Source organism: Haematobia irritans, chromosome 3 (genome assembly GCF_050003625.1).
Source record: "Haematobia irritans isolate KBUSLIRL chromosome 3, ASM5000362v1, whole genome shotgun sequence".
Lineage (NCBI taxonomy): Eukaryota > Metazoa > Arthropoda > Insecta > Diptera > Muscidae > Haematobia > Haematobia irritans.
The window spans coordinates 33,781,694-33,798,002 of NC_134399.1; positions in this window are offsets into that span (position 1 = coordinate 33,781,694).

Sequence of the window (16,309 nt, forward strand, 5' to 3'; positions counted from 1 at the left end):
TATAGAAATAAAATATTGACAAAATTTTCTATTGAAATAAAATTTTAAGAAAATTTTTTTATAGAAAAAAGATTTCGACTAAATTTTCTATAGAAAAAAGATTTTGGCAAAATATTCTATAGAACTAAAATTTTAACAAAATTTTCTATAAAAATAAAATTTTGACAAAATTTTCTATAAAAATAAAATTCTGACAAAATTTTCTATAGAAATAAAATATTAACAAAATTTTCTATAGAAATAAAATTTTGACAAAATAAGATTGTTTGGTTTGGTAGTTCTTTTCAAAAAATTGTCTCCAAATTTTGGTAGATTATTTTGAGCTCGAGTGGTAACCTTAATCTGACTCCGCACCGTAACATTTTGAGGGGTAAGGTTGGCATTAAAAGATAGCCACGTGTCGAGCTCTTCGCTGGGAACAGCGTTGCCACAACGAAATTGTATTTTGGACCATATTTTTTCCAAAATCAGACCAAAATTCCCTCCAGCGGACCAAATTTCCAATTTCGAAGAAAAATACCTTAAAAAATATGTTATTGTTGTACATAGTGCTTTTATTAAAAAAAGTTGATCTACCATAGCGGTCGACATGACTTTTCAACTTTTTTAAAACTTGAAAAAAAAATGCCTTTTTGAAAAGGTCGAATTTTAAAGTCAATTACAAAAATTTGACTTAAACATTCAACTTAGAGGTAGTTAAAGACCACAACAGTCACGCATTTGATTTTTATTGGCATTGTCCCATGAAGATTCTCCCGATTATACTTCTTGAGAGAATACAATAGATTTCCAAATTTTCAATCCTACTATTCCACATTCGAGTTTAAGGTAAGTACTATGTTCGCTTTTCGAGTTGAAATTTTCGCGGTTACTTTACTAAAACAATGCAATATAAAGCAGATAAATTAACTCAATTGATGCGCAATTTCTTGTTCCTATAGATTTCGGCATGACTTTACGGGAATATGTTTGTTTTCATTTATAATTTTGATTATTTCAGGAAAAGTAAAATATAGTGATTTTCAACTCGAAAAACGAACATAGTACACACCTTTAGGGGTTAAAATTGTCCAAAAAGATATAAAAACTTACCCCAGACCTAATACGCGAAATTTTTATTCGATTTTCTGTGATTGAAATGGTATCTAATCCCACTCTTGAAAAAAGCATTTACGGTTCCAAAGGTATTGTCTTTTCACCATTGATTTTGGTATTTATTCTGAGCCAAAGAAGCGGAAAATTGAACACATTTACGTCACAATTCACTTGTAAATTTAAGTTTTGCGTACTTGATTCTAGAAAACGAATTTTAATTTATTAATTATTCCAGTTTTTTTTAATGACTCGACTAAAAGTGAAAATTATTTTATGTTTCCAATAAAAAAACGTCTTTAAAATAAAGTGTTAAGATTGAATTACACACCATGTGTAAATCCGTGCGTTGATGGAAGGGTTGATTTGTTTCTGTTTGCGGCAGACTATTCGAGCTTTTGATTTCAAAGAGAAATTTCAACTCTTCAATCATCGGACGCATTGAACGCATGGTATGTAATTCTACCTTTAAAAGCATTTCCGAATTTTGGACAAAAAAACTTTATGTCAGAGAAATGAGTCTTCTATGCTAAGCAAAAATCGCATTCGTATTTTAAAGACATGAAATTTTTGGCCTGACGAGAATATTTTTTCAGTGCATATATACTATTGAATATGTGATAAAAATTTTAAATACTCGTACTACAAAATATTCATAAATTTGACCAAATTTATGAAAATGGACCAAAATGGGTTAAATTTCGTTTGGTCCGACCATCGGACCAAATTTAAAAATTATAAATCTTTTGGACCAATTTTGGTCCGATCGGACCAAAATGGCAACGCTGGCTGGGAATGGATAAAAATATCACTTTTGCGTAGCGTATGATGGCTTTATTATCTAAAGACCATAATTCGTACCAAAGGCAACCAATATATATATACAAATACCAATCTAAACCTATTCAAAAATTTTGTTTTATGTCCATTTTGTCGTTCGGATTTTTATTGTTCAAATAAATAGAAATAAAATTTTGAGAAAATTTTCTATAGAAATAACATTTTGGGAAAATTTTTTTTACAAAATTTTCTATAGAAATAAAATTTTGACAATATTTTCTAAAGAAATAATAGTTTGATAACACCGTGTTGCAATGGTTAGCATGCCCGCCTTACATAACCAAGGTCGTGGGTTCGATTCCTGCTTCGACCGAACACTAAAAAGTTTTTCAGCGGTGGATTATCCCACCTCAGTAATGCTGGTGACATTTCTGAGGGTTTCAAGGTGTAATGTTTGTGGATTTGAATTGTTTGTGTTGTGGATGATGTTTAATGTTTATGAATTTATTGTGCCTGCCTATTGGTTTTTGCCGGCGCTTACAAACGCCACGGGCAGAAAATGTTGTTTATTTACTTGCAGGCACAGATTCAGTGCCACTTCAAGTCTTTCCTTTGGTTTAAATGAAAATGCCGGTTTAGGCTTTCAAAACTGAATGTTCCTTTATTTAATTTTTCTTGATCTTTTATACAAAGATAACGGCATTTCTTATTTTGTTTTCTTTTTTCAAACATATCCTTAAAAATAAACAACAATCCTTATATCTAATCATATGTTCTATTACTTATTACTAAACAGCTGTTTGAATTACAATGTAACTTAAACTATTGAACAGCTGGCTTAAAACTAATGTACCGAATACACTACACCCTCACCCTTTGGAAAAAAAAATAATTTTTATGTCCAAAAATTATTTTTTAAAAATCCTATCAATATATACATAGCATACTAACAATTCAGTGAATTTTTTTTATTACAATTCAATTATTTTTTATTGTGTAATACATACATTTCAATTATTTATCAATTCTATACATTCCATTTTTTAAACATATTGTTATGGTACTTCTTCTTTATTCCATTAATATCTAAAATTGAGTTTACTCCATCTCTAACTAGTATCTTATATGGGCCATGATATGGCGGTTGATTTTTCTTCCTATTCATTGTTCTCAAAAGAACGAGGTCTCCTACTTTCAAATTTAGTGAATTTGATGACTCATCTTGGAGTACCCTTTTTATTTTAGTTTTTTCTAATAAATCTTTAGCTCTTTCGAGAGAAAATTTTAACCTGTGCCTTAATTCAGCAACATAATCATCAGTGTTGTAAAATTGGCTACACGCAGAGAAGGAATATGATCACCTCAAACATGTTTCAAGAGCAAAATGTTATTTTTGTATGGTGACCATGTAACATGTTTGTCACTAAAATGTTATTTTCTCGTCAAATATAACCTGCTTGCCGAAATCAGATGCATAATTTCCGAGAAAATAACATGGTTGCGAAAACCATGTTACATGGTCACCACCCAAAAATAACATTTTGCTCTTAAAATATGTTTGAGGTGATCATATTCCTTCCCTGGGTGTAGTTTTATTTATTTCATCGTTGGGTAAGGAAGGAAGTTTTCCAAATATTAGTTCATAAGGTGAATAACCTGTATCTATATGCGGTGACGTATTGTAGGCAAAAGTAAAATAAGGAATCCAAGTATCCCACTCATCATTTTTGGAGAAATTTAATAAGAATTCGTTAAGTACCCTATGATTTCTTTCTATCGAACCTAAGGTTTCATGGTGATATGGAGCACTAAAAATTTGTTTTATCCTCAACAATCTACATACCTCTGCCATTAATTGATTGGTAAATTCAGTGCCCTTATCAGCTTTCAAAATTTTGAAATTCCCATAAATTAGTATGAAGTGTTCGACTAACGTTCTTGCTACAGTTTTCGCATCCTTTGATTCCATTGGAATCGCTACAATATATTTTGTCAAATCACATTGAATCGTGAGAATATACCGATAATGATTCGATAACCTCAACGGTCCTACTGTATCAATGGAAACAGTTTCAAAACTAGTTGTTGGTGTATTGGTAAGTGTAAATTGTTCTTTCGTGTGTCTTGTCTGTTTATTCATTTTGCATTGCGGGCAATTTAGGACAAAGCCTTTTATCATCTTGTACATATTTCTCCAAATATATCTCTGTTTAATTTTTAGGGTTGTTTTTCTGACACCTAAGTGTCCTCCATGTGTTGAGTTATGAAACTCATCTATTAGTTTCAGTTGTGTATCTTTACAATGTATTCTTTTCGGTTCATCGTATATTAAAATTTTCAAATCCGTTTTCATATGTTTCTGCATTTTTGTAAATATTATTTTAAATTCTTCCATAGCCATGGTTTTAAAAATATTATCGTTTCTGCTCAGAGCTAATTCGCGTATCTTATGATCACGCATCAACGACGTCAGCTTCTCCAAACTCGCTCGTAAGTCAGATGGATTATCGCTGCATCTTACAATAATTTCGTATTTTCCAACTTCTATCTTTGTTTTCCTATTTTCCTCTAGAGGTACAAATTTAAGTTTCATCAAGTTTTTTATATCCGCTACAGAAGTACACTCCCAAATGTAAAGTTGATCAGGCTTTAACATCGTGGTACTTGCTGCGGTACTCATGTCAGTGTTTTTCCCATGTGCAGTTTTCCTCTGCATGCTTCTAGTGATAGCTAATATCCTTCTTTCATTTTCAACTTTATCCGGAATCATAGCTTTTAGGGCGTCACTATTTAAAACTATTCTAGATAACGCATCGGCATTCGTGTTCATTTTTCCATTCTTGTAAATTATTTCGAAGTCATAATCGCTCAAATCCATTCTTATCCGTGTCATTTTTGACGATGGATTACTGTGCGTAAAAAGAGATACTAAAGGCCTGTGATCTGTGACCACATAGAACCTTCTGCCATATAAATAGGGTCTAAAGAAATTTATTCCCCAATGAATGGCAAGGAGTTCCTTTTCTAACACTGGTTTATTTAAATCATGTTTTGATAGAGTAGCGCTGGCGTATGAAATTGGTAAATCGCTGCCAATTACTCCTTGAGACAGAACTGCTCCCAAAGCATAATTAGATGCGTCTTTTGTTTTTAAAGTTTCAATTGCATTTTGGCACTGTAAAGTCCATTCGAATTTCTGATTCTTTTTCAAAAGCATATTCAAGCATTTTGCTTTATCGGCAAAGTTCGGTATAAAGCGCCTATAATAATTACAAAAGGCTACAAATCGTCTGACTTCATCAGCGTTATTTGGTACTTGATCTTTAGCTGGATCAGTCTTTTCCTAATACACTACAAAGGCTTCTCTAAGTGGTTTCACTGCAATGTGGAACGCCGTTCGGACTCGGCCATAAAAAGGAGGTCCCTTGTCATTGAGCTTAACATGGAATCGGGCAGCACTCAGTGATAAGAGAGAAGTTCACCAATGTGGTATCACAATGGACTGAATAGTCTAAGTGAGCCTGATACATCGGGCTGCCACCTAACCTAACCTAACCTAACATTGATAACATTTTCGATAGAAATAAAATTTTGACAAAGTTTTTGATAGAAATAATATTCTGACAAATCTTCCGATAGAAATAAAATTTTAACAAAATTTTCTATAGAAATCAAATTTTGACAAAATTTTCTATACAAATAAAATTTTGACAAAATTTTATCTAGAAATTAAATTTTGACAAAATTTTCTATAGAAATAAAATTGTGAAAAAATTTTCTGTAGAAATTAAATTTTGACAAAATTTGCTATTGAAATAAAATTTTGACAAAATTTTCTATTGAAATAAAATTTTGACAAAATTTTCTCTAGAAATTAAATTTTGACAAAATTTTCTATAGAAATAAAATTGTGAAAAAATTTTCTGTAGAAATTAAATTTTGACAAAATTTGCTATTGAAATAAAATTTTGACAAAATTTTCTATTGAAATAAAATTTTGACAAAATTTTCTATAGAAATAAAATTTTTAGAAAATTTTTTTATAAAAATAAAATTTGGACAAAATTTCCAAGGAAATAAAATTTTGACAAAATTCTCTATATAAATAAAATTTTGACAAAATTTTCTATAGAAATAAAATTTTGAGAAAATTTTCTATAGAAATAAAATTTTGCCAAATTTGTCGATAGAAATAAAATTTTGACAAAATTTGCCATAGGAATAAAAATTTGACAACATTTTTTATAGAAATAACATTTTATTGTTGTTTTTGATCTCAGCTTAAAGCCATGCATTGACTAAACTACAAGTGTAGCTTAACCAACAGAGGAAAAGTATGCTTGTCAAATTTATTTGGGCAAAGCCCTATAGACTGCAAGATGGTTTTGACAAAATTTGCGACAGAAATAAAATGTTGACAAAATTTTCTATAGAAATAAAATTTAGACAAAATTTTCTATAGAAATAGAATTTTGATAAAATTTTCTATAGAAATAAAATTTTGACAAAATTTGCAATAGAAATAAAATTTTGAGAAAATTTGCAATAGAAATAACATTTTGAGAAAATTGTCTATAGAAATAAAATTTTGACAAAATTTTCTATAGAAATAAAATTTTGACAAAATTTTCTATAGAAATAAAATTTTGACAAAATTTTCTATAGAAATAAAATTTTGACAAAATTTTCTATAGAAATAAAATTTTGACAAAATTTTCCATAGTAATAAAATTTTGACAAAATTTTCTATAGAAATAAAATTTTGCAAAATTTTCTATAGAAATAGAATTTTAACAAAATTTTCTGTAGAAATAAAATTTTGATTACATTTTCGAAAGAAATAAAATTTTGACAAAGTTTTTGATAGAAATAAAATTTTAACAAAATTTTCTATAGAAATAAAATTTTGGCAAAATTTTCTGTAGAAATAAAATTTTGACAAAATTTTCTATAGAAATAAAAGTGTGAAAAAATTTTCCGCAGAAATTAAATTTTGACAAAATTTTCTATTGAAATAAAATTTTGACAAAATTTTCTATTGAAATAAAATTTTGACAAAATTTTCTATAGAAATAAAATTTTTAGAAAATTTTTTTATAGAAATAAAATTTGGACAAAATTTCCAAGGAAATAAAATTTTGACAAAATTGTCTATAGAAATAAAATTTTGACAAAATTTTCTATAGAAATAAAATTCTAACGAAATTTTCTATAAAAATAAAATTTTTCCAAAATATTTTTATAAAAATAAAATTTTGAGAAAATTACAGAAATATTCTCCGGACCAATTTTAATCAAAATTTCTTTATGATTGCTCCATATTTCACCTCATTGGTATGGTATCTGCCATTGCGGGTTAGATGAAATTCAAATAACCTTACAATGTTGTTGCTGTGTGTGTGTGTGTGTAATGTAAAGCTCCCATGTGCAGGAATGTAATGAGTGGTAATGGAAAACTTTTGCCGTTATTAACTTGGGTGGTTATTACCCATGATGATATTGCTTTGGCTATGTCTGAAGCTTAAAAAAACTACAACAGAGATGATCTATCCCGTAGACAATTGACTAGAATAGTTATCCAATTGGGTGTAAAGCTGAGGGAGAATGTATATGGAATGTTGGGTTGCTGGGAATGTGTATTTGGCCTGAATGATAGGACCTGAAGACTTCTAACATTGCTACTCAGTAAAGTCTGAACTCTAATTCGAATACCGCCACCACCAACCCAAGAACGTTGAACACAGCTTTGGTCGTTTGTTAGACAATTTCAAGGGTCTTGAATTGATGCCGGGAAGGGGAGTGTATGAAGTTACTTGCCTCCTTGTTTTCTGTTACTCTAGTGTAAAATTTAATTAGGATAAAATCTAATTTGCTCAAAAGTGCATGAAAAATGTTCAACCATATCTTTTAGTATGGTTGAACTTTTCAAGAGATTTTGTGAGAGAGAGAGTCCCCACTGTTTCGTTGGGGCCAGCAGCCTCAAATGCCACACCACATAATACGCCATTTTGGTTCAAATTCTGTAGATACGACCATACAAGTGTTAGAGTGTGTGCCGGGGGATTCTGTATTACCACAATTGTGCTGCTGCACTTTCACTTCTCTCCACATTTGTTGGGTTAGACCACACCATGATAATGGTAATGCTGATAATAATGACGATGCATCCTTCCGTATCCTTTGGAAAGGAGAGGGGGGGGGGCATTATGGTTGCTTGTTTCGCTGGTGGTTGCTTGTTGTCTGGTGGCTGCCTGACTGCTTGAATGTCTGGATCCTGCAACTTAACCAGGCATTAGTGTTGCATGCATCACTGCCACAAAATGACTAATTCATCGTGCTGAAAATTTTATTTTGTCTTGTTGCCGCTTTATTTTTTTAATCTTATTCTTGGAAAGAAATCAGCTTTAGACTTTTCGGTTGGCTATTATGTGCACTCTGTAGCATTTCTATTATTGTGGTTTTTTAATTTCCTAATTTTTAAGACATTAGCTTGGAAGTTTGCATATGGGATTTATGAAAATATGATTAGGGGATAAGACCATTTTAGGATTTTGGACCAATTATCTTATTTGGTTGTCTTTGGTAAAAATAATTATGGAAAACAATTTATTGGCATACTATCTGCCTACTACTCTACACAAAAATAATATTTACGTGGTATTGAAGATTTCACAAATTAAATATAAGAATGAACAATTTACACAATATTAAGGACAAATTTCTTTAAAGTAATGACATTTTAATTAAAAGAAAGTTTACAATCTTTGCTTCAATTTTTATACCCTCCATCACAGGATGTTGGGTATATTAACTTTGTCATTCCGTTTAATATAAAGTATATATATTCTGGGTCGATCTAACGATGTATACCCGTCCGTCTGTGTAAATCACACTAACTTCCGAAAGAACAAGCTATCGATTTGAAACTTGGCACAAGTAGTTGTTATTGATGTAGGTCCGACGGTATTGCAAATGGGCCATATTGGACCACTTTTACGTATAGCCTCCATATAGACCGACCCCCAGATTTGGTTTGCGGAGCCGCTTGGAGGGGCAAAATTCATCCGATCCGGTTGATATTTGATACATTGTGTTATTACATGACTTCTAACACCCATATTGTTCCATAATTATATATAGGCCCAATATAAACTGATCCCCAGATTTTGGTTGCGAATCCTCTTGGAGGAGAAAATTTTATCCGATCCGGTTTAAATTTGGTACGTGGTGTATGGTCTCTAACATTCATGCTAAAATTGGTCTATATACGTCCATAATTATATATAGCCCCCATATAAAATGAACCCCACATACGTCCATAATTATACACTGAAAAAACCTCGAAGAAAAATTTTAGAAAATTTAGATTATTTTTAGAGAAGTTTAACTAAACCGTTTTACAAACATTGACATCACGCCGATATCAAACAAAACAAAATAAGTTAATATTTTTCGACAAATTTAAGAAAATTTATTAGACATAATTATTTTTTTCCCTTGTTAAAAAAAATTTTGTAGTTGGAAGGAAAATATTGGAGTTTAAAATTGTTCGTTTAACTAGCGTACTCAAAAAATGATTAGACTTAAGGAAACTTTCTCCAAACATAATAATTCCATGAACTTAAAAAAAGTTAAACTGGCTTTAGTGAAATAGAGGTTTCACTTTTTATTGAGTGTATATAGCCCCCATATAACTGTCCTATTACCTTAAAATCGTGGTTTCTCCTTATCTCAGTCCGTAGAATAAATTTCTGTGGCGTACCCCGATCCCGAGTGTCTAACCCTAGCCAAAGGTCGGGAAAACCCGTCGTTAAATCGTTGAGACTTTTGAAGAGGGTTTCTATATTCGCTTGTCACGCGAATCCAATTTTGCGAATTTTCTATAACTCAAAGCTTTGTGAATTTTCTTCCGTTTTCCATTTTCCCCCAAATTTAGAACTGAACTGAATTCATAGTTTGAGAAGCATTGTAATTTACTTAAATACCCTACTCTTATCCATTTGCCCTTGCAACACTAATCTGTGTATTTTTGTTTTGCAGATTTAATTCAGCATAATGGCCACCTAGAGACTGGACTTTGCTTATTCAAACCATCATGGTTTGGGCCACTTTCAAATGAAATCCCTTAGTGTTAGCCTCGAAATGCTATCAATTAAAGGATTTTAAGTCAATTTAAAGCTTCACTAAATCTGAAAGCCTGAACGTTGCTTGGTCTTTTTCGAAAGTTTTCATTCAATTCCAATTAAGTCATCACTGCCACCTCTACTGCCCCCCCATCACCAGCACCATTCTTATCCTTAACACTCCGAATGAAGCCAACTACTACTGAAACTATTAGGTCTGATGCATTCAGTAAGTCCATGGAAATATGCACAAGAATCTAAGTGGAGAGCAAGTTGCACAAATGGAGAGATTTTGAAAGGGTGCCAACAATTTGGCTGATGAGACGCAAATAATGTTGAGAGCATAATGGGTTAGGTTCTAGAGATGTCGTACTGGGTTAGATGCAGTATTACCGTTAAGAATTTTGTTAGAGCATTAATTTAAAAAATGTGGTATAAACATGAAAAACACGGCATTTATTGACACAAAAAGTATGGACGCATAAAATGAGTGGCACGTTTGTAGCTAAGATGGTCCAATAGGTCCGCGAACCCGGTGTATTTTCTTTGAGTTATACTTCGTCTACACACCAATAAAACAAAATATATCTTTATTCCTAAACGCTAATTTTGACCAACGAAGTTTTCTATTTGTGTTAAAAGTTAAAATTTAAAGGACCCGTTGGCACGAATGTTCCCAACCAATTATGTTTGTCGTAAAGAAGCAACTTTAACAAAAAAAGAAAACTTCTTAGGTCAAAAAATTCGCTTCCGCGAAAAGACGTAGATTTTTTGAGTTCAATTTATGTAAGTGATCGGCCTCCCATTAGCACCAATGTGTCAAACTTTTTATAGAAAATGTTGTCAAAATTTTATTTCTGTAGAAAATTTTCAAAAATTTTATTTCAATAGACATTTTTTGTCAATATTTTATTTCTATAGAAAATTTTGTCAAAATTTTATTTCTTTAGAAAATTTTGTCAAAATTTTATTTCTATAGAGAATTTTGTCAAAATTTAATTTATATAGAAAATGTTGTCAAAATTTTATTTCTATAGAAAATTTTGTCAACATTTTATTTCTATAGAAAATTTTATCAAAATTTTGTTTCTATAGATAATTTTGACAAAATTTTATTTCTATAGAAAATATTGTCAAAATTTTATTTCTCTAGAAAATTTTTTCATAATTTTATTTCAATGGATAATTTTATCAAAATTTCATTTCTATAGAAAATTTTGTCAAAATTTTATTTCTGTAGAACATTTTTTAAAAAATTTATTTTATAGAAGATTTTCTCAAAATTTTATTTTTACAGAAAATTTTGTCAAAATTATATTTCTATAGAAAATTTTGTCAAAATTTTATTTCTATAGATAATTTTGTTAAAATTTTATTTCTATAGAAAATTTTCTCCAAATTTTATTTCTATCGAAAATTTTGTTAAAATTCTGTTTTTATAGAAAATTTTGACAAAATTTTATTCATATCGAAAATTTTCTCAAAATTCTATTTATATAGAAAATGTTGTCAAAATTTTATTCCTATAGATAATTTTGGCAAAATTTTATTTCTATAGATAATTTTGTCAAAACTTTATTTCTACAGAAAATTTTGTCAAAATTTCATTTCTTTAGAAAATGTTGTCAAAATTTTATTTATGCTGGCCAAATATCACTTACAGATATTTGGCCAGCATAGCACCACATAGCACCAATGTGTCAAAATTGTGTCAAAGATTTATCTATATAGAAAATTTTATTTCTATATAAAATTTTGTCTTTATTTTATTTATATAGAAAACTTTGTCAAAATTTTAATTCTACAGAAAATTTTGTCAAACTTTTATTTCTAAAGAAATTTTTGTCAAAACTTTATTTCTATAGATAATTTTGTCAAAATTTTATTTGTATAGAAAATTTTGTCAAAATTTTATTTGTATAGAAAATTTTGTCAAAATTTTATTTCTATAGAAAATTTTGTCAAAATTTTATTTCTATAGAAAATTTTGTCAAAATTTTATTTCTATAGATAATTTTGTAAAAATTTTATTTCTAAAGAAATTTTTGTCAATATTTTATTTCTAAAGAAACTTTCGTAAAAATTTTATTTTATAGAAAATTTTGTCAAAATTTTATTTTATAGAAAATTTTGCCAAAATTTTATTTTATAGAAAATTTTGCCAAAATTTTATTTTTACAGAAAATTTTGTCAACATTTTATGTCTACAGATAATTTTGTCAAAATTTTATTTCTATAGAAAATTTTGTCAAAATTTTATTTCTATAGATATGTTAATTTTGTCAAAATTTTATTTCTATAGAAAATTTTGTCAAAATTTTAATTCTATAGAAACTTTTGTAAAAATTGTATTTCATTCGTTTTGTTTGTTATTGTTGGCTTCTCTTCAATCGTTATTGTTGTTTTTTTGTTTTTTGATCTCAGCTTAAAGCCATGCATTGACTAAACTACAAGTGTAGCTTAACCAACAGAGGAAAAGTATGCTTGTCAAATTTATTTGGGCAAAGCCCTATAGACTGCAAGATGGTTGGATGTACAGCTGTTTCGGAATTACCACATTCCTCATCAGCATCCACTACTTGCAGCAAAACTATCAACCAATTATCAGAATAAATTCGGGTAATTCACTCAACCCAACGTGAACTACACTTGAACCTCCCGAAAAAGTAGAGGATGCTGATGAGGAATGTGGTAATTCCGAAACAGCTGTACATCCAACCATCTTGCAGTCTATAGGGCTTTGCCCAAATAAATTTGACAAGCATACTTTTCCTCTGTTGGTTAAGCTACACTTGTAGTTTAGTCAATGCATGGCTTTAAGATGAGATCAAAAAACAAAAAAACAACAATAACGATTGAAGAGAAGCCAACAATAACAAACAAAACGAATGAAGATAGAGGAAGCACTCTCAAAAACAAACCCAGCCAAATACATACAAATCGATGATTTGAGTTTGGCAAAGGAAAAGAGATATGCTGGCAAATTTGTTTAGGCAGTAGCCGACTATCAAACCCTTTTTCGGGAGGTTCAAGTGTAGTTCACGTTGGGTTGAGTGAATTACCCGAATTTATTCTGATAATTGGTTGATAGTTTTGCTGCAAGTAGAGGATGCTGATGAGGAATGTGGTAATTCCGAAACAGCTGTACATCCAACCATCTTGCAGTCTATAGGGCTTTGCCCAAATAAATTTGACAAGCATACTTTTCCTCTGTTGGTTAAGCTACACTTGTAGTTTAGTCAATGCATGGCTTTAAGCTGAGATCAAAAAACAAAAAAACAACAATAAAAATTTTATTTCTATAGAAAATGTTCTCAAAATTTTATTTCTACAGAAAATTTTGTCAAAGTGTTATTCCTACAGGATATTTTGTTAAAATGTTTATTTCTCTAGGAAGTTTTGTTAAAATTTTATTTCACTATAAAATCTTCTCAGGTGGAGAGGAATATTTTGCAAAATATACCAAAACCTCGAAAATTCTAACAACCTAGCAAACAGTACCATTTCTGGTAGAACTTTACCAACTGTGACACGGATTCGAATAACTCACCTGTCTTGGATTTATGCTGGCCAAATATCTGTAAGTGATCGGCTTCCACTTAGCACCAATGTGTCAAAATTGTGTCAAAAATGTATATTTATAGAAAATTTTATTTCTATATACAATTTTGTCAAAATTTTATTTATATAGAAAATTTTGTCAAAATTTTAATTCTTCAGAAAATTTTGTCAAAATTTAATTAAATAGAAAAATTTGTCAAATTTTTTTTTCTAAAGAAATTGTTGTCAATAATTTATTTTATAGAAAATTTTCTCAAAATTTTATTTCTACAGAAAATTTTGTCAAAATTTTATTTCTATAAAAAATTTTCTCAAAATTTTATTTCTATCGAAAATTTTGTTACAATTCTATTTTTATACAAAAATTTTGTCAATATTTTATTTCTATAGATAATTTTGTCACAATTATATTTCTATAGAAAACTTTGTCAAAATTTTATTTCAATAGAAATTTTTGTCAATATTTCATTTCTATAGATAATTTTGTCAAAATTTTATTTGTATAGAAAATTTTGTCAAAATTTTATTTCTACAGAAAATTTTGTAAAAATTTTAGTTCTACAGAAAATTTTGTCAAAATTTTATTTCAAAAGAAATTTTTGTCAAAATTTTATTTCTATGGATAATTTTGTCAAAATTTTATTTCTATAGAAAATTTTGTCAAAATGATATTTCTATAGAAAATTTCATATCTATAGAAATATTGTCAAAATTTTATTTCTATAGATAATTTTGTCGCAGTTTCCTTTCAATAGAAAATTTTGTCAAAATTTTATTTATGCTGGCCAAATATCTCTAATATCCACTTAGCACCAATGTGTCAAAATTGTGTCAAAAATTTATCTACATAGAAAATGTTATTTCTATATAAAATTTTGTCAATATTTTATTTATATAGAAAATTTTGTCAAAATTTTAATTCTACAGAAATTTTTGTCAACATTTTATTTCTAAAGTAATTTTTGTCAAAATTTTATTTCTATAGATAATTTTGTCAAAATTTTATTTGTATAGAAAATGTTGTCAAAATTTTATTTCTATAGAAAATTTTGTCAAAATGATATTTCTATAGAAAATTTGTCAATATTTTATTTCTATAGAAAATTTGTCAACATTTTATTTCTATAGAAAATTTTGTCAACATTTTATTTCTATAGAAAATTTTGTCAAAATGTTATTTCTATAGATAATTTGCCAAATTTTGTTTCTATAGAAAATTTTGTCAAAATATTATTTCTACAGAAAATTTTGTCAAAATGTTATTTCTATAGAAAATTTTGTCAAAATTTATTTCTATAGACAATGTTGTTAAAATTTTATTTCTATAGAAAATTTTGTCAAAATTTTATGCCTATAGAAAATTTTGTCAAAATTTTATTTCTGTAGATAATAGATAATTTTATTTCTATAGAAAATTTTGTCAAAATTTTATTTCTATAGATAATTTTGTCAAAATTTTATTTCTATAGTTATGTTAATTTTGTCAAAATTTTATTTCTATAGAAAATTATGTCAAAATTTTATTTCTATAGAAAATTTTGCAAAATTTTAATTCTATAGAAACTTTTGTAAAAATTTTATTTCTATAGAAAATGTTCTCAAAATTTTATTTCTACAGAAAATTTTGTCAAAGTGTTATTCCTACAGGATATTTTGTTAAAATGTTTATTTCTCTAGGAAGTTTTGTCAAAATTTTATTTCAGTATAAAATCTTCTTAGGTGGAGAGGAATATTTTGCAAAATCTACCAAAACCTCGAAAATTGTAACAATCTACCAAACAGTCAAAAATCTTCCCTTTTTGGGTAGAATTCTAACAAATGTGGCAAAATGTGATGCGGGTTCGCATAACTCACCTTTTCTTGGGATTTATGCCGGCCAAAGATCTCACATATCCCCCATTTCCACTCATTCAACTTCCATCATTGCCATACATGACACCCTTCTTATGCCACCTACATCCATTGCTCTTTGTAAGCACATTGCTGAGTAACAGTACCTAGCAAATTCCCTAGATAAAATCCGACACAAAGTCATCACACGCCAAAAGGAATCTAATTAACAATTTTCCATTGAGTGCACAAATTACTGCAATAAAGACTTTGCTGAGTTTCACAAAAAAAAATGGAGCGACGTGAAACCCCAACAAGAAGTACAACAAGAGAAACTATGACAGTATGCCATCACAGGAATAACAGCAAGACCAGAACAGACTACACTTTAATTCCAAATAATACAGGGGTGGCGACAAGAGTTGTAACAGCATGCCCCTGGCAATTGGGGTACTGGACTCTCTTGCATCACAGGTGTGGCAGCAGCAATGAGGATAGCGATGACTAGAGTTGAGAGCTTCCTAACAAGAACCGGCGAATGAAAATATGTTGGTGAAGCGAAGTGTATGAGCGGTCTGTAACTTTGTTAGTTGTTATCATTCTTCTTTAGCACCTGCAAAGCAAACAACTAGAATAATGACAATAGTGTCAAAGTTTTTTAAGCTTTGTTTTAGGTAGCTATTGGGATCCGAAATGAACTGAGGAGACCACATGTAATTTTTATAAATATACAGACTTCACTCTGAAACTCTCTTCCTTCATGACCAAACCAGCAAAACATAGAGCTTCCAAATAAGTAGTTTGGATCCCAAATTTGTGATCCGGAAGTAGTGTAAACTTGAATCATCTCCAATGAATTTTAAATGGCTTTGGAAGTTCATTTGGATGAAGAAATTAAAAAACAAAACAAAAAAAACAAGTAG